Genomic DNA, 27,603 nt, shown 5'->3' with positions numbered 1-27,603 from the left:
CAGCGAAGCGAATGTTGTTGACTAAGAGCCTTAAGTTTTTGCCATCGGTTGATTAATGACATTGGATTTGTTTCGATGGAGGGTTCCGGTTGGGCGAGTATTGGCCCTCCAGTTAGAAAATGACCCGGAGTGAGAGCTGCACAATCAGCGGGGTCGTTGGATTTAGGTGATATCGGTCTTGAATTTAGACAGGTTTCGATGCGACAAAGAAGGGTTTGAAATTCTTCAAAGCTGATTTTCTGAGAAGCAGCGGTACGACGAAGATGGAATTTTAAACTTTTAAACCCTGCTTCCCAGTGACCCACCCATATTAGGAGCGCCTGCCGGGATAAAATACCGGGAGACTTCTTGAATGCTATATAGGTTGCACACAGACTCTTGAGTTGTGGTAATGAATTTTTGAAACTCCTTTTTAAGAACCGTAGATGCGCCTATAAAGTTAGTTCCATTATCCGAAAAGATATTTTTTGGGCAGATTCTTCTAGCAATGAACTTTGAAAATGCGCCAAGAAAGGTTTCCCTTGAAAGATCGCTGGCAGCTGCCAAGTGAATCGCTTTCGTAGAAAAGCATACAAAAATACAAACGTAACCTTTAGTCATCTTGTAAGATCTTCCCGAAAAACTTTTAATGTCGAATGGGCCGGCGAAGTCTACACCTGTATTTCCAAAGGGTCTGGAAAGTACCGTCCGTTCTTCCGGGAGAGCCACCATAATTTGACATTGATTTTGTTTTCTGTGTATAACATGGTTTACAATTATGAATAACGGTCTTTATGAGATTTTTTTCTTTCGGAATCCAATATTGTTGGCGCAGTAACGGTGTTTAGGCCACAGGCCTAAATATATCTCCCCCCCCTCGTAACATAATTTTCTTCGTTTACTACCACCCACATATGCTTGTGATTACTAATACACACAGCCATGTGTGAGTGGTAGTACGCATGTATCTTAGATTTTTACCGCTGTGAGCCCGCGGTATAGCAACTTTGTTGCCGGGAAACCCAACGAAGGAGCTGTATCTCGGGTTCAGCGGCTCATGTCGCAAAGAGGCTCGTCCTCTTTTAATCCAGCAGCCAGCAAAGGAACACGTAATCGCCCGTTCACGTAAGTTCAAATTTTCAAAATTATAATCACATATATATCATTTTCCACAACATTTGTTAAACCTTTTCTTAACACTTGTTGTATTTATATAAATAAAAGCACTTTGTGAATTCTTTTTATTAATACGAAATCCTTTTGGTGTTTTTATTTTCTTCCCCCTTTTTTCGCCTTAACTATTATTTAACAAATACGTGGGTGCGCGCCGTTGCCACCACGCATTTGTTCATGGTCCTTACCGCGCCGGTAGAGAGAACCAGTCACACAATTACAGTCCACTCAACTCTCTAGGCATTAAAGCAAGGAAGTGATAATACACAGGAAAAACCAAAAATTTCAACAGCAAATAATACAACTTTCTTGGTGATACCAGCGATTTATATCCAATATACAACAACTGATAAATTTTGGTGGTACATTTTGGAAACATCCAACAACAAAATTTAATTCACATTCGAGTACTCCGGATCAACGAATTAATAAAGGTACGTGGTTGAAAGTATTCCGTGCTAGGTAGGGTTTTCCTTTTCACTTTTAATAAAATTTCACAAAATAAAATTACAAATTACAAAGTGACTTTTTTATATGCAATAGTGCAAGTGATTTTGTTTTTTTTTTCCGTGAAGTGAGAAGTCTCATCTTGTGCAAAAATAGGAAAAGGCGCTTAACGCAGTTATTTAAAGTTTGTGCAACACGCCTTGTGACTATCCGGAACTATCCCCCACCAGCGGTAAGATTTTCCGGACACAGCTCAAGGTAGCACAACACTGCTCTAAAAGGTTAACATAACCTCAAACACCGATTTGCGTCACTTTCCGATTTTCACCTTTGCAGGATTTATCTGAAAAAATTAAGTTAATCCACTGCACAAAAATTCGATTTGTTAAGGTTGCTTATTCAGAAACCTGTAAATTTATTTTAGGCGCACATTTAATTAAATAAAATTTTCTTCCACATAAAAATCACTTGCACTTATTTACACGGGCAATACGTTTGCAATTTAGTTTGGTGCTATAGTACAAAGTGCACTTAGTTACATACACATATATTGTTGTTGTTGTTTGGGTGGCCAAAAGGCTTATTTCCTGTTCAATTTTTTAAAAATTTAATTATTTTTATTTTTCACTTGCGGCAATACACAAATCAGTTTTTGACTGATCTAATTTTTTGTGATACAAAAGATCACAGCCCTTGGTTAAATTACCAAAAAGTCCATAACGAACGTTCATACATTTCTTTATTTTTTCACTAACACCACTTTCTTCACTAGCCATTACTTATTGGCTTACACAAGTCATTGGCACATCTGCATTAGAGCATTCTTTGAATAATTACGTGGGTGCGCGCCGTTGCCACCACGAAAATTGCACATTCTTTAAATTAATTCCTAGCTTTCTCGCAAGCTTCGAGGCCACTTCCTCGAGAGATCTCTCTCAAACACAGTCCTTCGTTTCAGTTCATTTTCACTCAATACTCTCTGCAAAGGCAATTAATCAATTAATATTTCAATAAATTTTCATATAATGGATACCTATACACACCAAGTAGACGCAGTGACGGAGTATGAAAATGACTTCAACGATATGTCACCTTCACAACACAGTAAACACTCCCTAATATACCAAAGGGATGAGTTAAAACCTCTGTGGGAAGCTACGAAGGTGACATACGAAAAGCTCTTAGGTTCATCAGAGCTTGATTCAAAGGACTTATCGGCTATCAAGAAGAAGCATAAAATGTGCTATTTCAGCTTCCTAAAGTGTCAGGCGGCAATAGCTGAGCTTTTGGAAAATTTTGAAAGGAAAGATAAGAAAGTAGATGTCTCAGATAACATGGAATATCATGTGCGCCTGCCAGCATGTGATACGGATATTTTCAAAGGTGACTATATTTCATGGCCGTCTTTTAGGGACATGTTCACTGCCATATATATTAATAATAGTAAACTCCATGCAGTGCAAAAACTATACTATTTGAGGCAAAAAACTCAAGGGGAGGCCAAAGAGATAGTGGAACGGTGTTCCTTAACAACAGACGGTTTCGATACAGCGTGGAAAAATTTATGTGACCGATACGAAAACAAACGTATCTTGGTCAATGCCCAATTAAAAATTCTTTTCAGTTTAAAAGCAGTTGAGAGCGAATGCGGTAGCTCCATTAAAAAACTGCAACGTGAAATAAACAATTGTATCTCAGCGCTTCAATGTCACAAGATTGACATATCAAACTGGGATGCAATTCTAACATATTTGTGCTCCACAAAACTGCCAGAAACCACACTGGCTCTATGGGAACAAACCATAGAAAATAAAACAGAAATTTCAAAATGGGCAGATATGGATAAATTCTTATCCAGCAGATTCCAAACGTTGGAAACTGTGGTAGATATAAGAGGGGATACGGTTTCAAAACCCTCTAAGCCACATGCTTCTCGTTCCTCGGCAGATACATCGTCGAAACGATTAGGGTCCTACCAGGCAAGTGCAACAACAGCCAAACCTACGTGTAAGATGTGCAAAAGTCCTGCACATCGAATTTCAAAGTGTGAAAAGTTCTTACGTTTAACACCCAATAAACGGTTTGAACAAATTAAGAGCAGCCGTGGGTGTATAAACTGCCTTTCTGCTGGCCATTCGGTGACAAGGTGCACCAGCCAAATGAACTGTGCCACATGTCATTTAAGACATCATACGCTGCTTCATATTTCGAATCAGCCAAAACCAACAAATACTTCCGACACTATCGGAGCATCTACCTCACGGGAAGCTCAAATACGACGCTATGCTGAAAGAGAAAACGCTCCGATTAATAATGTGAACTCATGTTTCGCAAACACAAATAAAGGGGTATTACTAGGGACAGCTCAGGTCAAGATTCATTTTAATGGTGTTGACTATTCGGCGAGAGCCCTAATAGACTCGGGATCTGAATGTTCATTCATTACCGAGAAACTAAAGCACAGAATTAATCTGCCATCCAAACACCTGCATGCCCAAGTTTCGGGCATCAATAATACAATGTCTGCACAAGTAAAAGAAGCGTGCAACATACAACTGCGGTCACCAACAGACCCATTAATCGAGATCAATACGATCATGCTGGTTTTACCACAATTAACAGGGAATCTTCCAACTTGCCAAATAAACGCAATGACTAGGCAAGCATTCCCTGACTTAGTACTGGCCGACAAAAGATTCTTTGTCAATGAGCCAGTCGACTTAATTCTGGGCGGAGACATATACCCCCAAATTATGCTAGGCGGTATCAGGAAGGACGTGCTAAACACATTAATAGCACAGGAAACGGTGTTCGGTTGGATTTTGACAGGCCGGACAGATGCGGTTGATACAAATAAGACCCTAGTTTCATATTTCAATGAGGTCACTTTAGATAAACAATTGGCGGCTTTTTGGGAGATAGAGGAAATTCCAAAGAAAAGGAGCATCAATAACGATGACACTTACTGCGAGGAGCTATACAAATCCACAACAGTTCGGAACAACGATGGCAAATACGTAGTCTCCTTACCCTTTAGGAAAGAGTTTAACTTAGGCCCCTCATTAAGAAGTGCGTGCTCTCAATTCTATCGCAACGAGACACGACTTGCGAAAAACCCAGTCCTTCAAACGGAATACAATAGAGTTGTATCCGAATATGAAACTTTAGGGCACATGAAACAAATAGGCAATATTTCGCCAGACTCAAATGACTGTTACTTCCTACCTCACCATGCTGTTATAAAGGAAGGAAGTACAACGACAAAAGTCAGAGTCGTATTTAATGCATCTTGTCCTACCACTAATGGCAAAAGTCTAAATGATGCCTTATATCCAGGTCCGATTCTTCAATCCGATCTGACAATTCTTATACTACGTTGGCGGCTGTTCAAATACGTATTTAACAGCGACATAGAGAAAATGTATCGCCAAATATGGGTCAATGAAGACCAAACAAAATATCAGCGAATCATATTTCGCAAATGCCCCAAAAACCCAATTAACATTTATGAATTGAAAACGGTAACCTTTGGGGTTAATTGTGCTCCGTATCTTGCGATTCGAACGCTGCACCAACTAGCTGATGACGTGGAGATATCGCATCCGATGGCAGCAGATATACTGCGAAATTGCATGTACGTTGATGACGTACTCGCCGGTGGACACAGCATCGAAATTGCAATCAAGGCAAGGGACGAAATATCATTGGCATTGCAATCGGCAGGTTTCCCATTGCGAAAATGGACGTCCAACTGCAAGAAAATCCTACAGGGTATACCGAAGCAACACCTATTAAGCGAGGATTTTCTTGAGTTTGAAGACACCAGCATGGTAAAAGCACTCGGTATCAGGTGGAACGCCCATTTCGACTACTTTTACTTCACAGCGAAACCCTTTGACAATAACCACGCCGTAACAAAAAGGTCAATACTTTCTGCGATCGCAAAACTTTTCGACCCTCTTGGCTGGCTGGCACCAGTTGTAATTGTAGCCAAAATAATAATGCAAAATATTTGGTTGGAAGGGACAGGCTGGGATGAAGATGTGTCTGAAACTACTCTACATCGGTGGCAATCATTCATGACGGACTACGAAAAGATAAACGATATACGCATACCGCGATGGGTTCACTACACATTGAAGGACAATGTCGAAATACATGGATTCAGCGATGCCTCGGAAAAAGCATATGCCGCCACTGTTTTCCTGAGGGTACAAACAAAGGATCAAGTCTTCACCAACCTGTTGATGGCCAAAACGAGAGTAGCCCCGGTCAAAATCATATCATTGCCACGACTGGAACTCTGCGGCGCAGTCCTACTTGCAGAAATTATAGAGTCGGCCATAGAAAATATGCAACTTTCAAACATTAAAGTAACCCTTTGGACAGATTCGACTATAGTACTGGCATGGATCCGAAAACCACCATGTTCGTGGTCAACGTTTGTGGCACATCGAATAACTAAAATCATCGATAAAGTAGGAGGCAAGGTATGGCGGCACGTAGACTCCGCGTCAAATCCTGCAGACTTGGCGAGCAGAGGCCTCTACGCTTCGGATCTAATCGACAATTCTTTGTGGTGGCAGGGACCTTCTTGGTTACAAGAAGACAACGAAAATTGGCCAACACAAGAAGAAGATTACAATACGAATATGGAGGAAAAGAGGGTGAAAGTTCATACAACTTCGGTCAAAAATAACTTTGATATTCTAGATAGGTTTTCCGATTTACCAAGGGCCTTGCGGGTTATATCCTATATTCTTCGGTTTTTCCAGAATACGCACCCAACAACTAAAGTCTCTTTTAAAAGGGATTCTCATTCGATAGCTCCTGACGAAATAGAAAAAACAACACGAAGATTGATAACCATATGCCAGAGGCAACATTATCAAGAAGAGTACGCAAATTTGAAGTCAGGAAAACTTATAAATGGGAAGAGTGAGATTTTACCCCTGAACCCATATATAGATGAAGAAGGCATCATTCGAACTGGGGGGCGGACAGGGGCATCGAAAGACATGTCCCATAATGAAAGTCATCCCATTATTCTTCCTTACACTTGCAGGTTATCCAGACTTATAGTCCAATCCTCTCATGAGACCACCCTGCATGGAGGGAACCAGCTGATGCTACGTCATATCCGCACTCAGTACTGGATCCCACGTGTTAAAATAATGATAAGGTCGGTTATCCACAACTGCAAAGTCTGAACTATTTACAGGAAGCGGACACAAACGCAACTTATGGGGATCCTTCCGAAGGAGCGCACCACCTTTTCTAGGGCCTTCACCAACACCGGGGTAGATTTCGCGGGACCATTCGATATAAAATCCTACAGAGGGAGGGGATGTCGAATTTCGAAAGGATACGTCTGCCTGTTTGTCTGCTTTTCGACGAAAGCCATCCATCTAGAAGCGACAAACGACCTTAGTACCGGGTCCTTCCTAGCTGCCTTCGCCAGATTCGTATCCAGACGAGGCTGTCCAAAAAACGTTTACTCCGACAATGGTACTAACTTTGTCGGAGCTTCTCGATCTTTACGATCCGAGTTTAAAGCATTTCTGCGTGAAGCAAGGGACGGAACGTTGACTAAATATAGCCATCACATTATAGAATGGCATTTTATACCGCCAAGCGCTCCTCACATAGGAGGTTTGTGGGAAGCGGGGGTAAAAAGTTTTAAGACCCACTTTAAAAAGCTCGCGTCCGATCATAAATATACTCTCGAAGAGTTTACAACCCTCTTATGTCGAATTGAGGCCTGCCTCAACTCGAGACCTCTAAGTCCCTCATCCAACGACCCTTCCGACCTGGAGCCGCTTACTCCAGGCCATTTCCTCGTAGGCGGGCATCTTTTAGCTCCACCTGAACTCGACTGTAGTGAAAACCCTGCCTCCATTGTAAACCGATGGCAAAAGATGAAAGCCCTTCATCAAACCTTTTGCAAAAGATGGAAATCGGAATATCTCACCGAGATCCAGAAAAGGTATAAATGGAAACATCCACAATCCAACGTAAAACCCGGGGACCTAGTCGTCATAAAAGAGGACAACCTACAACCAAACGAGTGGAGAATGGGGAGAGTCGTCAACACACATTCAGGTTCCGATAACCGTGTACGTGTTGTTGACGTCAATACAATTAAGGGACAAATTAGCAGACCAATCGCGAAACTGGTACTACTTCCGCCCAACGACAACGAAAATGAACTTTAATAGTCCACATTCCTCCATCCCAAATAACCCCGCTCTCGTTCACCCCGAACGAGGCCAACACACAAAAAAACCCGCTCTCGTTCACCTCGAACGAGGCCAACATACAGATCACCCAGCTCTCGTTCCCCCGAACGAGGCCAACACAACCTAACGCAGATTCACTATCTGCCGCAGAATACAATTGAATCATTCTTTTTTTTTCTCTCCTCATTACAATCTCCAACTGCCTTTCTACTTCGAAGGCTAAGTTTAGATTCAAATTGTCAAAAAAAAGAAAGGTTTAAAACTGGTCAATTGAAATAATAGCCTTCCAATTGTTGAAGTAGTTTGTTATAAAAAGAGAAAGCCTTAAATCATCTTCATGGTGTCCAAACATAAGACAATCTATTGCTTTCCTCTACATGTCAAAATGGCACTACTTTATGTCCTACTTATTGCGCTATTATTGGACAATGGACTTTGCGAATGAACACATTGCGCACTGACCAAATAGAGTAAATTGTGGATATTTTGGCCGATGACAAAACGAAAACAGATACTAGAGTTTAAGCTATTTGAATTTAAATACATCAAAGTACATAGGTCTATCGGCGATTTCGTTGGAGCTTCATAACTCCGAAAAATTATGTCTAGTTCCAGATTTGTACTCAATTTTCTTGCTATCATGAAAGCTAAAACGACCCAGAGAGCCTACGTTAATTGACTGTAATTACAAATATTGTGTTTAAAAGAATATTTTTTCTTAGAAAATATAGAATAGTATATTACTCTTGCAAGTTGCCTACCCACAAACCAGTAAAGATACCGTGTTCCATCTGGCCAGCACCATATACCGCCAAGAAGAGTATATGAGGGAACTTTTATTAAGAGCTTTATAATGAATTGCCCTTTACTTAATTGTTTAATCACCAATTAAGGACGATCGAATGTAGGTTAGTACTTTCTCATGCAGTACCCTTCATATGGTACATTGGCAACACCTGTTTAGAACGATGACAACTTTCGGAATGGGAATGTTGAAATATTTTTCATTTGCTTCTTTATTATTCAATTCTTAGGCAAATTTCAATAAAAATCCTTTTCCAGTTAACTTCTTTGTGGATTATTACTATTTAAATAACGAAAAGACGGGTAATCACAGACAATACTAAATATTTGTGCTGATGTCTTGAATTGACTTTAATTAAAAGTAAGCCAGATTCCTGACTAAGGAGTGATTGAATGAAGAAACAGCATTCTTGAATCGATGATTTAAAACTTCAAACGATTTCACACTTTTAAGACTCTGGTTTCAAAATTAACTATCTAACCTAATCGCAGGGAGATGTCTTCGGCGTAATATAGCAAAACTTCATTTCTTGTATTTTACTAATAAATCACAATTACATTAAGATTATGTACTTGAATATTACGCGTAGTTATTTTTATGTAAATGAATCATGATGTTAACAAAAAAAAAAAAAACCTGTATGCTTCATAAAGTGATTGCCTATCTGATGCAGACAGGGCATAGTATCATACTGATGACTTTATAATTTCCATCTTCAGCTGAATACTTCGAAAAATTAGCAATGATTGGTTGAGGACAGTTTGTTTTTACTCTAATTATAACGAACACTGATAGTTATCTTTCTTGGTGCTTTTTTTAATAGATTTTGTTGTTTGTTAAAAAATTTTTAATTTTTTTTTGACCGCCGAAATATTTTGGATATTTTCCAAAATGAGTGCCTACATATAACAGCTACAAACTCATTTTGGATTAATAATTATGATTACTACTATAAAACAATGAAATGAACATCCTACCACAAAAGGAAAAGCAACTTCATGCTGTAATATACCTGATTTTTTGGCATGCGCCATCTGCAACATTGGCGATTTCGCCAATTCTGGTGGATAAATCTCTTCTACCTTGCGGCGACAAAGGGACGCGTTATGCCAAGAAGTTGTAGATGTCTTCTGAATATTCTGCGCGAAGATAACGACCCAAATCATCCACTGCCAAATAAAGGGTCTCCCTATCGGTGTCAGGATCGCTAGAGGAAAGAAATGAAAAAATTCATTAATAAAATCACGTTTTACTTTCAACTCTTTAGGCAAACTGGTAAATAGCATTCCGGTGCATTTAAGCATGTCAATTCCATTTCAAAGCCATATGCAGCAGCCTCTTGTATTGGTGTTGGACATGTATGGACTGAATTTTGATGTACCATTTGTACACTTATAACAAGTACAGCTGCTCCATATGCCTGCGGAAGCAGACACTTGACTTACCGGTTTTTGGGGTGCTTGAAGCGGTCCACTAGACTAATCTGTCCCACCACATCACCAGCCAGGTCCACTGAACGTACAAGGTCATGGAAGTCATTACAAGCAAACCAGTATCGACTTCTACACCCGTTGGTAACCAAAATGAAAGACCATTCGTACACTGCGGATAACCTGAGACAGATTTGCACTTGGGTAGATTGTGCAGATTTGTTCACTGAATTGATTTAAAAAACCACTAGCATTAGACCAGAACAATCGTATAATGTCAGGTATATCGAGCACTGATACCACTACCACCACCCCCCAAGATCATAATCATCAATTACCGCACTATTTTCCACAACATTTGTTAAACCTTTTCTTAACACTTGTTGTATTTATATAAATAAAAGCACTTTGTGAATTCTTTTTATTAATACGAAATCCTTTTGGTGTTTTTATTTTCTTCCCCCTTTTTTCGCCTTAACTATTATTTAACAAATACGTGGGTGCGCGCCGTTGCCACCACGCATTTGTTCAAACGGAAATACCAATTGATTTCCGCCATGAAGAGAGCCCTTATGAATAAGTTCTACCAACAACTTTGCAAAATAACAACTATAGGACAAAATAATCGGACGTTTTCGTCTTCAGACAACATCTGCGAATTTGGCGGTCGGCCGTTGGCTCGAATTACACCATGAATATCGAGGAATGGGTTTAAGGAGAGAATTTTACTATTTGACGATATTGCAATTCTAGCGGTAAGATTCTTGTGTTCATCTGGAAAGTGATTCATCTGGGCAAGTATTATGAGCCGAACTCGAATTTTAGAAATTTCTTCTCCAGAAATAATTAGGGAGGGGTACGAATGAAACCGACGGGTATATCGGTTAGTTCGATTGTAGAACCTAAACACATATGCTAAGACCCGCAGTGCACGCGGAAGCGACATAAATCTTTATAAGGGATCCTCCTGCTTCGACACTTGTGAAGTGTGTGCCTTTAATCCACTCGCTTCGAGCGTAATGTCGTCTATATCTACATCCAAGGAAGGCCACTGTTCTACGCATTTGGCTAACCACGAGGGGCCGTGCCACCACAACTTATTCGAGCCTAAGTCCTGTGGGTAAGTTCCTCTGCTACCAAGATCCGCGGGATTATCCTTGGAATCAATGTGACTCCAATGCCTAACGCTGAGAGCATCTTGGATCTTTGCCACTCGATTAGCCACAAAGGTGGTCAAAGAGCATGGCCTTTTTCTTAACCATGCGAGAACGAAGGTAGAATCTGTCCAGCAATATATATTTTCTACTTTGGATGGAAGTTCCTTTAGAAGTGATTGAAGTATATCGACCACCAGAACAGCACCACACAGCTCTAAACGGGGAAGTGAAATTGTTTTAACGGGTGGAAGACGTTATTCCCTCGCTTTCTACCCTTAAATATATCGCCCCGCGTATGCCTTTTCCGAGGCATCGCAAAAGGCATGAACTTGGAAAGGTGATGCCTCAGAATAATATACCCATCGCAGAATTTCGATTTCTTCTACAAATTGGTAATTTTCTAAAAACGCTTTCCATTTGGAAAGAGTTTGAGGAGATAAGGGCTTATCCCAGAGAGTACCTTCAGAACATATTTGCTGCATAACTATTTTTGCTACCACGATTGGTGCTAGCCAACCTGCTGGGTCAAAAAGCTTCGCTATCAGAGACAATGCTTCGCGTTTTGTATACGTGTCCTGCAACGAGGAGACCTGAACATTAAAGAAGAATCGATCTGAATTAGCATTCCATCGAATTCCTAATACCTTTGTCGTACATGTTTCGTCTAACTCCAAGAAGTCGTTGTCCAAGGGATGCTCTTGCGGAAGATTCCTCAGAATATCTTTCGAATTTGAGGACCATTTCCTGAAGGATACGCCAGGGCTGTCTAAATTCGATAAAATCATCTCGCGCTTGTAAAGCTGTGGCTATATCGTGGAATCCAGCTAATACGTCATCTACGTACATGGAGTTCCGGAGAATTTGAACTGCCAATAGATGTGAATCCTGGCAGTCTTGAGCTAATTGAATAAGTGTTCTAATTGCCAAGTATGGCGCGCAATTTATCCCGAAAGTGACTGTTTTAAGTTGACAGTCTTGCATGCTACCTTGCGGGTCATCCCCAAAAATAGTCCTCTGATAAGGTCTGTGTTCAGGTTTGACCAGAATTTGACGATACATTTTCTGTGTGAAGACCCCAAAGTGCAGGCGTTTTGGGACTCCACAAATATTTTATAAACTTGAATACTTTAAGCTTATACACATTTTTTCTGAATTGTACCTTTGAATTGTATATTTTAATTTTATAACATGAAGTACAACCATATTAATTTAAACTATATACAATATAAGTTCTATATAGTATACACCTAGTATAAATTACTTTAAGTTTTAGGCGAATACTTTTGGCACAGCCTATAGGAAGTCATGAACATACATATGTACACATAGATAAGGAATGTGAAAAAGCACAGCAAGAACATTATTGTTGTAAAGCCAATAGATTATTGCTAAGCAGCTGCGACCGACTACCAAAATCGTATAAAAGGAGCGGCCACTACCAAACAAAAGTTAGTTAGGGGCTGACCAGCCAAAGAGTAGGCATATAGTGGGACGCGTAGCGACCACTACGGAGCAACTGGTAGTGACCACTCAGGTTGCTTAAGTTACGTATATTACAACGCAGGAAAGTATAGGTATATAGTGGGACGCGTAGCGACCACTACGGAGCAACTGGTAGTGACCACTCAGGTTGCTTAAGTTACGTATATTACAAGGAAGGAAAGTATAGGTATATAGTGGGACGCGTAGCGACCACTACGGAACGACTGGCAGTGATCACTCAGGTCGTTTAAATTACGCATTTTTCGAGTTAAGAAGATATAGGCATATAGTGGGACGCGTAGCGACCATTACGGAAAATCCATACCCTAATAAGAACCGAATAAATAAATTGGATACTTCAATTTAACATAGAGGAATTCTTTTCTTTGTAAGGAAAGCCATCGACCGAGTTATACCCTGGCTATAGACCCGGACGACCGGGGTTCGTTACAAATGGCGCCCGAGCAGGGACTCTTATAAGGTAAAAGAAAACGATGGGAACACTAAAATCAACAGAGAGAGAAGGTGGAAAATAAATTGCAGAAGGACCATCAGCTGAAAGACAGAACAAAGCAATCATGGTAAAGGTAAGGTGGATCTACTACCTCAATAAGGAAGACCTGGTAACATACGCAGGTGAATTTGGCTTCGGGAGCACGGGAACTGTCGACGAACTGAGGAAGGAGTTCGTCAATTTCGTTAATCAAAACCCGTCGTACGAGAGTCGCTTCGCAGAGTTGGAAGCAAAACACACGAAACAGGCGGGTACGCTAGAGCCGACCAACCTACAAGGTGGTAGTGTAAGTCCAGGACGATCAACGATGGCCACCAACCTCAACGAGGCCCAGGTAGGACTAAATACAACGGAGCCAAGCAATCCACTGATGCCACAGGCTTGTATAATCGATCGGGTAAGGAAGTGGGGCGTGAAGTATGATGGTAGAGGAGATCCACTGGCATTCATTGAGAGAGTCGAGGAGCTGGGAGAGGGGTACGAAGTAGACCAAAACCTACTACCACGAGCGTTACCCGAATTGCTTAAAGATCGAGCGTTAGTATGGCTCAGAAACAATAATCGGCATTGGACACAATGGCGGATGTTCAAGCAGGATTTTCTCCGTTTCTTCTTGAGCGGCCGGTACTTCGAGAGGCTAGACGACGAAATACGGCAACGTCTTCAGCGACCAAAAGAAACATTCAAGGATTACGTCTTGGAACTGCAGAGCTTGATGCGGCACGCCAATCTAACAGAGGAACAGAAATTAGATCGCATTTATCGTAATAGTCGTAGTGAGTATCAACTTTATGCCAAACGTAACGAGTTCATTACGCTCGACGAGCTGGTAAGTCTTGTCGAAGATCTTGAGAATATAATTACAGAGAGAGAACAACCACGGCCAGTAGTGCGGCCAAACCCACCGCTTCGCACAGGAGGGCGCTACCCCCAAACTCAAAGGTATACACCTGCACACACAGCAGCAGCGAGAAAAGACGCCCAATTATGACAACTCCAAGAAACTGAACCACCAGGAAGTCAGAAACGTGTCGTAGATCCGAGGAATGCATGTAGGCGATGCGGCGAAACGGGTCATTTTGCATACGAATGTCGCAACGAGCAACGACAATTCTGCTGGGAGTGTGGTCGATGTGATGTACTGACGCGAAATTGCTGTCGCAGATCGATGGGAAACGACCAGAGACCATACCAGCACCGAGGGGTAGGGTCTCAAGTCGTACAAACTCGGTAAGTTTAAACATTTTGAAACAGGCAGAAGGGCGAGTTTTGGCAGAGGCAACAGTAAACGGCGAAGAGGTGATGGCAACAATAGACACGGGAGCAACCAGAAGCTTCATGAGCGAGGCTTGGGCAAAGAATATACGTGCAAGTAATGTTAAACAGGTGCAAAGGCATGTGGTAATGGGGGATGGCAGACCAAGGACGGTAATGCAAGCAATAGATGTAGATGTAAGAATTGGTGATAAGACACACAGAAGTGAGGTACTTGTGCTCCCTGGGCTAGTTGACGACGTTATCATTGGAACCGATATACTGGCCAATGCTAATATGACATTAAGCTGCGGAGGCCACTCTCTGACACTACGGGAGAAAGGGATGGCGCGAGAAGTGATCGCGTGCACATCAATAATAGAGGACAATAATGGTCGTAACGAACCAAGCAACAACGAAGGAATTGTAAGTTTAGAACATACATCAGGTAAGGATACCAAAAGGATCAAAACTTTCTTAGACGAAGAGCTGCGTCGATTCGAGAACATGAGTGGGACATCGAATATCGCCACGCACAAGATAATAATGCGGGATGACCGCCCCATTAAGCAGAGGTACTTCCCACGGAACCCTAAGATGCAAGAGGCAATCAATAAAGAGGTCGACGAACTATTAGAAAAGAAATGCATAGAGCCATCGCGGAGTCCCCACAGCGCCCCGATAGTACTGGTAAAGAAGAAAAATGGAAGTTGGAGATTATGTGTCGACTACCGACAGCTGAACGCACGGTCAATCCCCGACGCATATCCTCTCCCACGCATACAGCACATACTGGACCGATTGCGAAGTGCAAAGTTCATAAGCAGTCTAGACTTGAAGAACGGCTACTGGCAAATCCAAATGGAAGAAGCGAGTAAGCAGTACACGGCATTCACCGTACCAGGGCGAGGCTTATTCCAGTGGAGAGTAATGCCATTCGGCCTACACTCGGCACCAGCGACATTCCAAAGAGCGTTAGATCACGTTATCGGCCCAGAACTCGAGCCACATGCATTCGCCTATTTGGACGACATCATTGTCACAAGCACAACGCTAGAAGATCACATCAGACACCTTACCGAAGTGTTTGACCGCCTAAGCCAAGCCAACCTCCGAATAAATCCAGAAAAATTCGAGTTTTTCAGAAAACGGCTGAAATATCTTGGCCACGTGGTAAGCGAAGAAGGTATCCACACTGACCCCGACAAAATTTCAGCAATTAGAGAACTTAAGGCGCCCACGAATATAAGAGAATTACGAAGCTTTTTAGGCATCGCATCCTGGTACCGACGGTTCGTGTCAGACTTTTCACGCATAGCACACCCCCTCACCACGATGTTAAAGAAAGGTAACTGATGGAAGTGGTCTGAACAACAACAGGAGGCATTTGAGAACTTAAAGTGTTCGCTTACTGAAGCACCGGTGTTGGCCTGCCCAGACTTCACACAAAAATTTACCCTGCAAACGGACGCAAGTGCTTTCGGATTAGGAGCAGTTCTTACTCAAGAGCTGGAGGGTGAAGAACGAGTCATTGCGTATGCTAGCCGCCGTCTTAACAAGGCAGAACAGAACTATTCATCCACAGAGAAGGAGTGTTTGGCCATCATATGGGCCATCCGAAAGATGAGACCTTATTTAGAAGGATACAAATTCACCGTAATTACCGACCATCTGTCCCTGAAGTGGTTAAACGCGATCGAGAGTCCCTCTGGTCGTATAGCAAGATGGGCATTAGAGTTACAGCAACATTCGTTTGACATTCAGTATCGTAAGGGAAAACTTAATGTAGTCGCCGACGCATTCTCACGCCAACCCCAAGAAGCACAACTCTGCGTGCTGGGACAAGCAAAGGAAATACCAACATGCAAATGGTTAAAATCTAAAATAGAAGACGTGAAAGTGAATCCGGAGAAGTTTCCGGATTATATTATCGAGAATGGTGAGTTATATCGTCACTTCACATTTCAGGTAGACGACGACGACGGGATGCCATGGAAGTTATGTGTGGGCAAACCTATGCGAGACAGAATACTCCAAGAAGTTCACGATAGTCCAACGGCTGGACACATGGGGGTCCGGAAAACAATCATACGAGCAGCTAATCGATATTATTGGCCTGGAATGCACCGAGATATAAAACGGTACGTACAACAGTGCCCAACCTGCCAAATATATAAACCCAATCAACAGAAAACCGCTGGTAGGATGCTGACGCAGATAGCGGAGGAACCTTGGGCTACAGTATGCGCCGATTTTGTAGGACCGCTACCTAGATCAAAACACGGAAATACCATGGTACTCGTATTTCAAGACCGATTCTCTAAGTGGGTAGAAATTATTCCCCTCCATAAGGCGACGGCGAACAGCCTTAACAAGGCGTTTCGAGAACGGATATTATCAAGATTCGGCATACCGAAGGTCATAATCACCGATAACGGAGCACAATTCACGAGTAAACAGTTCAAGAAACTCCTAGAGAATTACGGAGTCAAACACCAGCTAACCGCACCTTACACGCCACAGGAAAATCCAACGGAGAGGGCCAACCGAAATATTAAGAGAATGCTATCACAATTCACAGGCAATGACCAGCGAAACTGGGACGACTTAGTACCAGAGATTATGCTAGCACTCAACACAAGCGTAAGCGAAGCAACCGGGTATAGCCCTGCCTTCATAATACAAGGACGAGAACCACGAATGCCGAGTACACTCTACGATGAAAAAACGTTTGGAACAGGTGAGACCGTAACAACACCTAATGAAAGAGCTGAAAAAATGAAGGAGATATTCAAGATGGTACAAAGGAATCAACAGCGCGCATCTACGGAACAGGCGCGGCACTATAATTTACGCCGGAGAAGATGGCATCCAGCGATTGGAGATAAAGTTTTGGTGAAGGAGCACAATTTGTCCAAAGCAATAGACAACTACGCTGCCAAACTGGCACCAAGATTCAGCGGCCCATATCAAGTCACGGACTTCATATCACCAGTAATCGTCCAACTAGACAAAACTCACAACGGCAGAAGAAGAACCGCACACGTAAGTGAAATAAAACCATTTTATGAAGACAAGACCGACCAAGAGACCAAAGCGACACCCGCCCTGGGCACCCCTCTGAACCTAATCCACCGACGAGCGGAGAAGGACAAATAAGCACAAAGGATTACGAAGAACGCCGGAAGCGGAAGCTTCAAAGAGCGAAGAAGAAGAAGCGCAAATAATTACGCGGAACATAATTAAGCAACCAACTACACGGATGACGGAGAGTCACAAAATTAACCGAGGAAAAGAAGAACTATAAGAAGGAGAAGAAGAGCAAAGTTAAGTCTTATCACACACACAATGTTGTAAGAAGAAGCACAAGCAGCCCCAATTACAATTTTTATTAATAAGCATATTAAATACAAACACTTATTTACATATGCACGCACCAACAATGCTGATACAATTTTTTTGTTTAATAAATCCCTTTCTAGTAAAGGAAAATGACAACACGGCAACAACAACGCGTTACCCCAAAAGGCAACACTACGGATAATCATCCACTCCGTTAATATTATCAGCAGAACAAGAACAACCAAGAAAGTTGAAATGCCATACGAACAGAAAAGAACAACAAGTACAACGCAAGCAATAACGATCAGCAACAACGCCAACACTATCGCCAGGACAATAACAAACAAGAAGGTGAAGATGAAATACGATCCAAGAAACAAATTGGTGGCCAGCGCCAACAACGAGAAACCAAACAACACAAACAACACACTGAGCAGGTACTTCAACGTAGGCAAGCACAGTTGTCACATAAAGGAAGCTGCAATTAACTATACACCATAATAACATTCATTAACAAATCGCAGTCATGGACAGACGACAAAAATTTATGGCAGAGAGCTCAACCGATGGTAGTCTGCGCATCCGGCTGCGCCGCATCAACAACGAGGATATCGAGGAAAGAAACTCAAGCTGCGGCAGTAGTAGTGAGCATAACAGCACCTCGGAATACGGACACCTTGCCCCGAGCAGCGCCGCAAACGAAGGGTTAAACGAACCTCCTATAATTATCCCGTCAGACGAAAGCGACAACGAAGAGGCCGGAGCAATAACGAGAGCCACCACACCGATCAGCATTTCCTCCGAAGAAGAGCCAAGGAGACGAGGTACGGTAGATGTGAGGGAGGTCGAAAGCACACGGGCAGGCAACGGGTACATCGAGTACTCCAAACAGATGGATGTACGCATCCGGCTTTATAATGAGGGAGTAACCGAAGAAGACCCTCCCCCGCAGAAACTACAAATATGCGGTGCACCAACAAACGAACCAGAGGGTGACACACTAAGCCTATGCGCAGACGAGAGGTGGTTGGAAGGCTGGCTAGACGAGGTCATCAACGCCGAGGAAGAACCGGTAAGCCCGGAAACCATCGAAGAGGTGGAAAAGTGGCTCTTGGAAGGAGTGAGTCCGACCGATCCAACACCGCCTATAAAAAACTTTAGCGGAGTCGAACCGGTGCCAAAAGAAGTCACAAGAGAAATAGCCAAACAAACCATACACCGGCCGGGGAAGCGCCAAACGTTCCAGGTACACGTAGCGGGAAAAATCTTCAGGGTGCGGATCAATAGGAGTGGGGCAGTAACGGTCACGCTCCGTGGAAGTAACGGGGGGATGTGAAGACCCCATAGTGCAGGCGTTTTGGGACTCCACAAATATTTTATAAACTTGAATACTTTGAGCTTATACACATTTTTTCTGAATTGTACCTTTGAATTGTATATTTTAATTTTATAACATGAAGTACAACCATATTAATTTAAACTATATACAATATAAGTTCTATATAGTATACACCTAGTATAAATTACTTGAAGTTTTAGGCGAATACTTTTGGCACAGCCTATAGGAAGTCATGAACATACATATGTACACAGAGATAAGGAATGTGAAAAAGCACAGCAAGAACATTATTGTTGTAAAGCCAATAGATTATTGCTAAGCAGCTGCGACCGACTACCAAAATCGTATAAAAGGAGCGGCCACTACCAAACAAAAGTTAGTTAGGGGCTGACCAGCCAAAGAGTAGGCATATAGTGGGACGCGTAGCGACCACTACGGAGCAACTGGTAGTGACCACTCAGGTTGCTTAAGTTACGTATATTACAACGCAGGAAAGTATAGGTATATAGTGGGACGCGTAGCGACCACTACGGAGCAACTGGTAGTGACCACTCAGGTTGCTTAAGTTACGTATATTACAAGGAAGGAAAGTATAGGTATATAGTGGGACGCGTAGCGACCACTACGGAACGAATGGCAGTGATCACTCAGGTCGTTTAAATTACGCATTTTTCGAGTTAAGAAGATATAGGCATATGGGGGGACGCGTAGCGACCATTACGGAAAATCCATACCCTAATAAGAACCGAATAAATAAATTGGATACTTCAATTTAACATAGAGGAATTCTTTTCTTTGTAAGGAAACCCATCGACCGAGTTATACCCTGGCTATAGACCCGGACGACCGGGGTTCGTTACATCTGTATGTCGCTACTTAGAACGAATTTGTACAACCGCCACCGAATTATAAGAAGAGTTAAATCCGATTGCAGAGCCGGCCTACATGGAACTTATCATTTAACGAGACGCCATTCGAAGAGTTACATGACGCGTTGAAAACTACTCTCAACTTCGTCGAGGAAGAACCGCGTGATGTGGGAGGTAAAAGTGGCTAGGTGAATGTTCGAAATTTGGAGCTTCTATTCGCTCCATATGTCCTAATTCAAGGTATTCCTTAACGACATTGTCGTATTTTTCTTTTAACGAAGGGGGTTTTAACAATCTTGTTTCGTTGCGATAAACTGCTGCAACGCGATTGGCCGAGATGCACCTAATTTTAAATCCCTGGGATAAAAAATTTTAAACGGCAACGACACGACATATCTACCATCCGGGTTTCGTATAGTCGTCTTCGAGTACAGTTCTTCACAAAACAAGTCTTCCGATGACTGATGATTCTTTTTGGGTATTTCTTCTAACTCCCAGAATTTACGAAGCTGACTATCTAAATTAATATCTTCTCCTATTGAGACTTTGGTAGCAAAGCAAGAGAAGTGTGCGGTGTCCGATGCCCCAGTGACAATCCACTCGAACACGGTCTCTTGAGATAAAAGATTTTTATGAATGCTACGTTTCACGCCATCTAACATAACTTTAGGGTATAAATCTCCCCCCATCAGAACATCTATGGGACCGCTTTTTAAAAACTTTGGATCTGCTAAAGGTACTTTTGGCAGTTGGTCGAGAAGTGTCTCATCGATTGAAACCGATGGCAAATTACCTTTAATTTGAGGTAATACGAATGCAGAGGCTTTTATGAAGATGTTTGTGTCACGGGGTGAGCCCAAAATAAACGAGCAGAATTGTTGCAAACCTTTTGGTTTAGCGCGGAAATAACCACGTTTGTTTTCGAGAAAGGAAGCTTAAGAAGTTTTCGCAATCGGTCAGAAATAAACGACGCTTCAGCAGTAGAATCTATTAACGCGCGAGATATGTATGTTGCGCCCGAATGGCAAATGTGAACCATGGCGGTACCGAGAAGAGCTGAGGATAAACCTGACGATTTCAGATTATTCCCAAATAACGACAAATTTGTATTCGAAGAAGTGGACTGTATATTTGTATGGAATACTGAGCCGCGGTTCCAGCTGTGGCTTCCTTAGAGGGTTGCACGTTGGAAGACACTCTATGAAGTAAAGTACGGTGTCTGCAGGAGTATTGACTTTTACAATCCTTTATGGAATGGCCTTTCGTAAGGCAATTTAGACAGCAGATGTGCTTTTTTATTGCCGCGAACCTATCGTTTACGGAAAGGGAGAGGAATTTGGTGCATAATCGGAGAGGATGGTGTTGCTCCGGACATAAAACGCAGTTTGAATTTGAAACTTTGGTAGGAAGAGCTACTTTCTTTTGGCCCGCCTTGTTGGTCGAATGTGCCGATGACGTTTGAAGGGTGTTAGGCGACGACGATGTTGTAGAGCATTTTACTTCCACTATTGATTCCAAAGTCCTGTACCGTTGCGTGAGGAATGCATCCATTTGACTCCTTCTAGATAGAGCCGCTTTGTTTTCTAAGGACTGTTCGCATAAACCGAGCGTTGCTTCCGGTAAGCGAATAGAACAATGGAAGATTAGAATTAGATCCCAATTTTCCACCTTGACCTCGTGCATTTCAGCATCCATTAATGTTCCGCTGAAGTTCCTTTAACGCATTCGCACTTTCAGTCCGAATGACTGGAAGGGAGAAAAGTGCCTTTAGATGGCTGTTGACTAGCACCCGTTTGTTTTCGCACCCCAGATTCGACCACCCCATGTGGAAGCCTTGATTGGTTAGCGGAGCATTCGCGACTATTTCCTTTGCTTCACCACTTGTTTTCTTAAGCAAGAAATAAAGTTTTTCGACGTCATCTAGTCGCGAATTCTTAATATAAATCGCAGTGAACAGATCGCGGAAGGATGGCCAAGAGACATAATCACCATGGAATATTTCCGTATCACATGGCGGTAAACGCAGACTATTGGATTGGGTGGCTACTTGGGCAGGGGCTATGTCCGCAGCAACGCTTGCTTCGGCCTTTTGAATGTATTCGCTAATGCGCGAAAGGCAAAATATGTAATCCTTAAGAGTGGTTGACTGCTTTGCTTTAACCGATTCTACTTCCTCGTCATTCTTCAAGGATTGTAGGCATTTTTCATACGCCAACTTTGTGTTCGACCACGAATCCATTACTTCCTGTTTTAAAAGTTCTAGAGACGTTTTTGAATTTTCTTTTAAAAAGGCGTCGTCGAATTGCGGGCTGAATCCAACAAGTTGGTCTGAACACCTGGTAAAATAACTCAAAGCTATATCTCTTGTATAAGAACCACGCTCTGTGTGCCGAAAATTAAAAACGATAGAATAAAATATGACGACTATTGGAATGTACCCGAATACTGAAAACCGTCAAAGGGAATGGTAAGCGCCACCAATTAAATATAAATTTGTAAAAATTTCTCGAATTTAATTCAAAGTTAATTTTTGAAAAATTTCCTACGTGGTCAATGTAAAATTTCCTACTGGGCTGTATGTTCCTACAAATGTGCCTTGTATGTATACCCTTCAAAAAACGCGAGTATTCTATAAATAATGTAGGAATACTCCTTTGGGAGTATAGGACTGCTCCAAATCTAATCTGTATTCATACAAAAAATGTGCTCCAATTAACATTGCGATGTCCTAGGAGTAGGTGATCCCACTCTCGCTTTGTTTGTGAGTATTCCATAGAGTACATACGTGAGAGTACATTCCAAAGTACTTTCACTGTAGTACTCCATGGAGCACCCACAGAGGATCATGTGCCAAAGTACTAAAGAGGAATTGTGTTGTCGGAAAGAATTATCAGAGTGAATTTAATTTAAAATGAAAGTAAATGAAGAGGGGCAATACAACTTTTATATTTTATACTATGAATATTCTTATGTTATTTAGCATTTGCGTGAATAAAGAAACTAATATTTCTCTATACTATAGTATGTATACATAAAACCAGTGCGCTGTTGCATTTTATCAGAGTTGCCAAAGTAAAATTTTATTATCAGTTATTTGTATGCAATATTTTACTTTTGGCAACTCTGTTCGATCGTCATCGTGTTGTGATCACGGTCGTTAAAAAACGAGCAATGATCGGCTGATGGTGGTCCACAAACGCATTGCAAAGGAGTATTGTTAGAGTGCTCCAACATGAAGAAAATGGAACACGTAATCCAACAATTTTTGCAGGGTATGTACGGTATGACAAAGTAGAAAAAAGGCAAAGTCAAGAACTGAGCGCTCACAATTGAATTTTCGTGTTACGAGAACAATAAAAAAGGTTAGCTAAACGAAAATTTGTTTCTTTCTTTTCAGTTTCTATTAGAAAACATTATAATTGAAATTCAATTATTATAAGCCGATGTTAAGCTCATGAATTCTTGAAAATTTGTATGTTTGTACCGAATTTACCAATGCTTGGATTTTTATATGAGGAGACCGTGAAAACAGGTGAAGGGGGGGGGGGGGGGGGAGGGGAAGAAACGCGAAATATTAAATTATATTCTCTCCGTTTGAGAGATTGCAATTGAAGTTCGGTGTATAAATTAATATGTATGTAAGTATGTGGGTGAAATATAAGACGAGAAAATTAATGCTATACCAAAGTATGTAATTGGCAGAGACCAATTTACGAAAACTCGACGGGAAAAACGCGAACTATTTCGAAATGACAAATATCTCCGTATGTATTTATTAAATTCTCACCCCCAATATTTACTAATTTTTACGAAAAACACAGATATATGTATATGGTCAAAATAAATGGTTGCACCAAACGCGAATTTATGATTTAAATCAAAAACTTTCTCACAATAAAAAAATTATAAACTTCTAAAAAAAGTTAAACGATCGCTATGATTTAATTCATCTGCAACCACAACCTCTTATGAACTCGCAGAAGAGGAACGCATACTCCCCAGGGAAACGCGTGTCACTCTTGCTCAACTTCGTTCTGGATACTGTAACAGGTTAAACTCTTACCTATCCAGAATCAACCCCGACATACAAAATGTATGCCCTGCTTGCAATGTGTCCCCACATGACACCAACCATCTCTTTAATTGTAATGTGGAACCAACGCCTCTAACACCCCTTTCCTTATAGTCCACCCCTGTTGAAACGGCAAGTTTCCTTGGACTCCCGTTAGAGGATATTGATGACAATTTGTGATCGGTCGCGGCTATTAGGTGGGGCGAGCATTGCTACAACAACAACAACCATATATATCCGTATATGCAAATGTAAATGATCTACAATATTTTTTGTTGTGCACACTCGCGAACTTCGGCGAAAAAAAAGAAAAGAGAAACTTTATTAAAAATCGATGTATGTAATTTTGTATTTACGCAATTTTTAAACTTTTGTTTGAGCGAATTTTATTCGGTTAATTTTTTCTTTTCTTTCACTTTTTGTCCCTATCTTTTTTTGCACTATTTAATATAAAAGTTTCAACACGCACTATGTATTGTGATATTTATTTATTCACTTTTAAACTTCTATTTTTTTTTATTTTACTCAATAATTTATTTTATTGTTTACACGCACCTGTTTTTTCGTTTTGTGATGTTCTGCTTTATGTTTAGTTTTCCGCTTTGTGTATCCCTCTCTTTGTTATTTTGAGTATTTGTTGTGCTCCTGATTCTCTGTTCGTATAAATGTTTGTAGGTATAAATTGCTATGTTGCAGTGGGCTCGTCGGCTCGAGGACCAAATGTTTGTCTACACAAACAAAATAGTATGCCGGTTCGACCTCACGGCAATTGTCGAAAAGAAGGAAATTAAACAAAGGAATTAATAAAGTATAATATAAGAATATTAGGTATATTTAAGAAAAAGAAACCGCATATACGAATATATATTTGGGTGAAAAATCGAATTTAAAAATGAAGAATATAAATCTCAATAGATATAAAAATTTATAAGGTTAAATATTACCGAACAAGTATGTATTTTACCTTAGCTTCGAAATGCTGCTGTGGAACGCTGTCTCAACTGCTGTGATAAGTAGAAGACTATGCCTTTGCAGTTGAGCGCAGCGTTAACGAACCCTAACTTCGAAAGAGAACCACCGGTAGATTTCCAACCACAGTGCAGCTTTGTGGCGAACAGCTGTGAATGAAGAAACACCAGTGGTTCCCAACTATTGAAGACGTTTTGGCCAAGGTGTCAGTAAATAATAATTACCTGTAAATATACACATATTTATATTTTTACATATTACATATTTATACTTTGATTTATTTGAAATTTTTCTTTCTTTCTACAAAACAATATTTAATTTTCTTGTTTGTTTTGCCATTTTGTTTAGAATTTCTTCATGAGTTACTTCAATAGTAGAGTGGATGTTTTTATTTATTTAATTTATTTATTAAGGTAGTTCATTGTAGCATTTTAACCCTTTGTAAAAAAGACTATTCTGTTCAGATTCTGTTTTATAATTAGGTAATTTGAAATCATTTGTTTGTCTTGTATTTCTTCTATGGACTTCATAATAAACTCTAATATTTGTTCTTAAGTATTCAGGTAAATTTCCGGTTTTTATATTGTATATAAACTTCATCGTAAAGAAAAATATCTGTTGCTTCACGCTCATCCAATTTAAACTAAGTAGCATATCTTTTATTGGGGTATCATAACGTTTGTTTAAGATGAATCGCACAGCTTTATTCTGCATTTTTTGCAATTTATCGATTTGCGAATCTTTCATAACAAATAAAATTGTAGAGTAATATAAAAAGTAAGGTTCAACAACAGATCGATATACTTTAGTTTTATAGTAATTACTTTGGTTTTTGCAGGTTCTTTGCATAAACGATATTTTAGTTGTTATTTCATTTGTTATATAAGCGACATGGGCGTTGAATTTTAATTTACAATCTATTACGATACCAAGGTATTTAATAGTATCTACGTTTTCAATTTCTGAATAGTTTATTTTGAGAGTACCAATATCGGAAACTCTATTTCTAGTTATTAACATGTATTTAGTTTTTTCGATATTAAGTTTAAGTTTGTTAGCACACAACCAAATATAAAGGGCATTTAAGTCACTTTGTAGTTTATTTCTTAAATCATTTTCGTTTCTACCACTTATCCAAATTAGTGCATCATCAGCAAACAATTTTATTGAACTATATTTCAAAATTGAATTAATATCATTAATGTAAATGTTGAACAAAATTGGAGCGAGGACAAAGCCTTGTGGAAGCCCAACCTTAACATCCACTTCATCTGACAACGATGAGCCAATGATTGTTCTTTGCTTACGGTTGCTTAAAAAACTTTTAAACCAGTCTAGTTCTAAACCTTGAATGCCTATGTCTGAAAATTTTTCCACTAGTATTTTTATATCTATGGTTTCAAAAGCTCTTTTAAGATCAACAAAAACTGCCAAAATCGACATTTTATTACTAAGATCATCTTTCCATTCAGCTAAAGCCATATTTAAGGCTGTTTCACAGGAATGATTTTTTTCTAAAGCCTAATTGTTGATATATAAGTATCTTATTTTTTTCTAAGTACTGTACCAATTGGTTCTTTGCCACAAGTTCTAAAATTTTTTCATCGCTGGGCAATGACGTTATGGGCCGTAACTCCTCTGCTTTAATAGTATTTTTAACTTTCTCTATAGGAACAATTGTTGAACTTTTCCACATACTAGGCACTATGCCACTACTTAAACTTTCATTTACTATTTGAGAATAGAAGAAGCCTAAATAGGGGGTTGCATCTTTCACCACACCATCTGATAATAAAATTTGTCCACCCCTCACAGCTTTGAACTTACTCACAAGTTCAGCGATGTCATCTGATCCAACTTTGACAAATTTAAAAACGCCGTTTCTTTGATTAGTTATATATACTTCTCTATCAAATACCTCTATATTATTACAAATATCAGTAATACTACCAACAAAATATTTATTTAAGTTGACAGCAATTTCCGATTCGCCATTGTATATTTGACCGTTTATTACAATGTTCTTTATTGATGTATCTTCTTTTCCCATACTTATGGCCTGTTTTAGATATTTCCACATCATTTTGCTCTCATGACTATTTTTATTTATATTATATTCCATATATTTAACTTTTTTAATTTTTACCAACTGTTTGTATTTATTTTTTATATACCGGTATTCGTACCAGTTTCCTGAGATCTGAGCCAGTTTAAAAAGTTCAAATTTGAATTTGTTCATATTGACTAGCTCGTTGTCATACCATTTATTATGTATTTATAAATGCACTACTTTTTCTCTGGTAAGATTTTGCATGATATTTAAAATGCTATTATTAATCAACAAAACCTTACTCTCTAAATCAATATGATCAAAATTACTGAAATCACACAGACGCAGTTGGTTAGGAAGTGATTCATTATTATAATACTCCCATGAGGTTATTTTTCTAATACTTCTCATTTTTAATTGTGGACTACTTTTAATTTTAAATTGGATTGTTCATGATCAGTTATTTGATGTTCATCTAACCA

At 40.4% G+C, this 27,603-nt stretch overlaps 1 protein-coding gene across 11 annotated transcripts in view; it reads left to right on the top strand.

Moving 5' to 3' along the window:
* The window catches only part of nvd (neverland), a 2,324,292-nt gene that overhangs the window by 1,259,480 nt on the left and 1,037,209 nt on the right, over positions 1–27,603 (top strand). The gene's annotated exons all lie outside the window — the stretch shown is intronic.

The sequence above is a fragment of the Eurosta solidaginis genome, chromosome 1, assembly GCF_040869045.1.
Source record: "Eurosta solidaginis isolate ZX-2024a chromosome 1, ASM4086904v1, whole genome shotgun sequence".
NCBI lineage: Eukaryota > Metazoa > Arthropoda > Insecta > Diptera > Tephritidae > Eurosta > Eurosta solidaginis.
The sequence above is the reverse complement of the archived record's forward strand: the minus strand, read 5'-3'. Positions and strand labels throughout refer to the sequence as shown.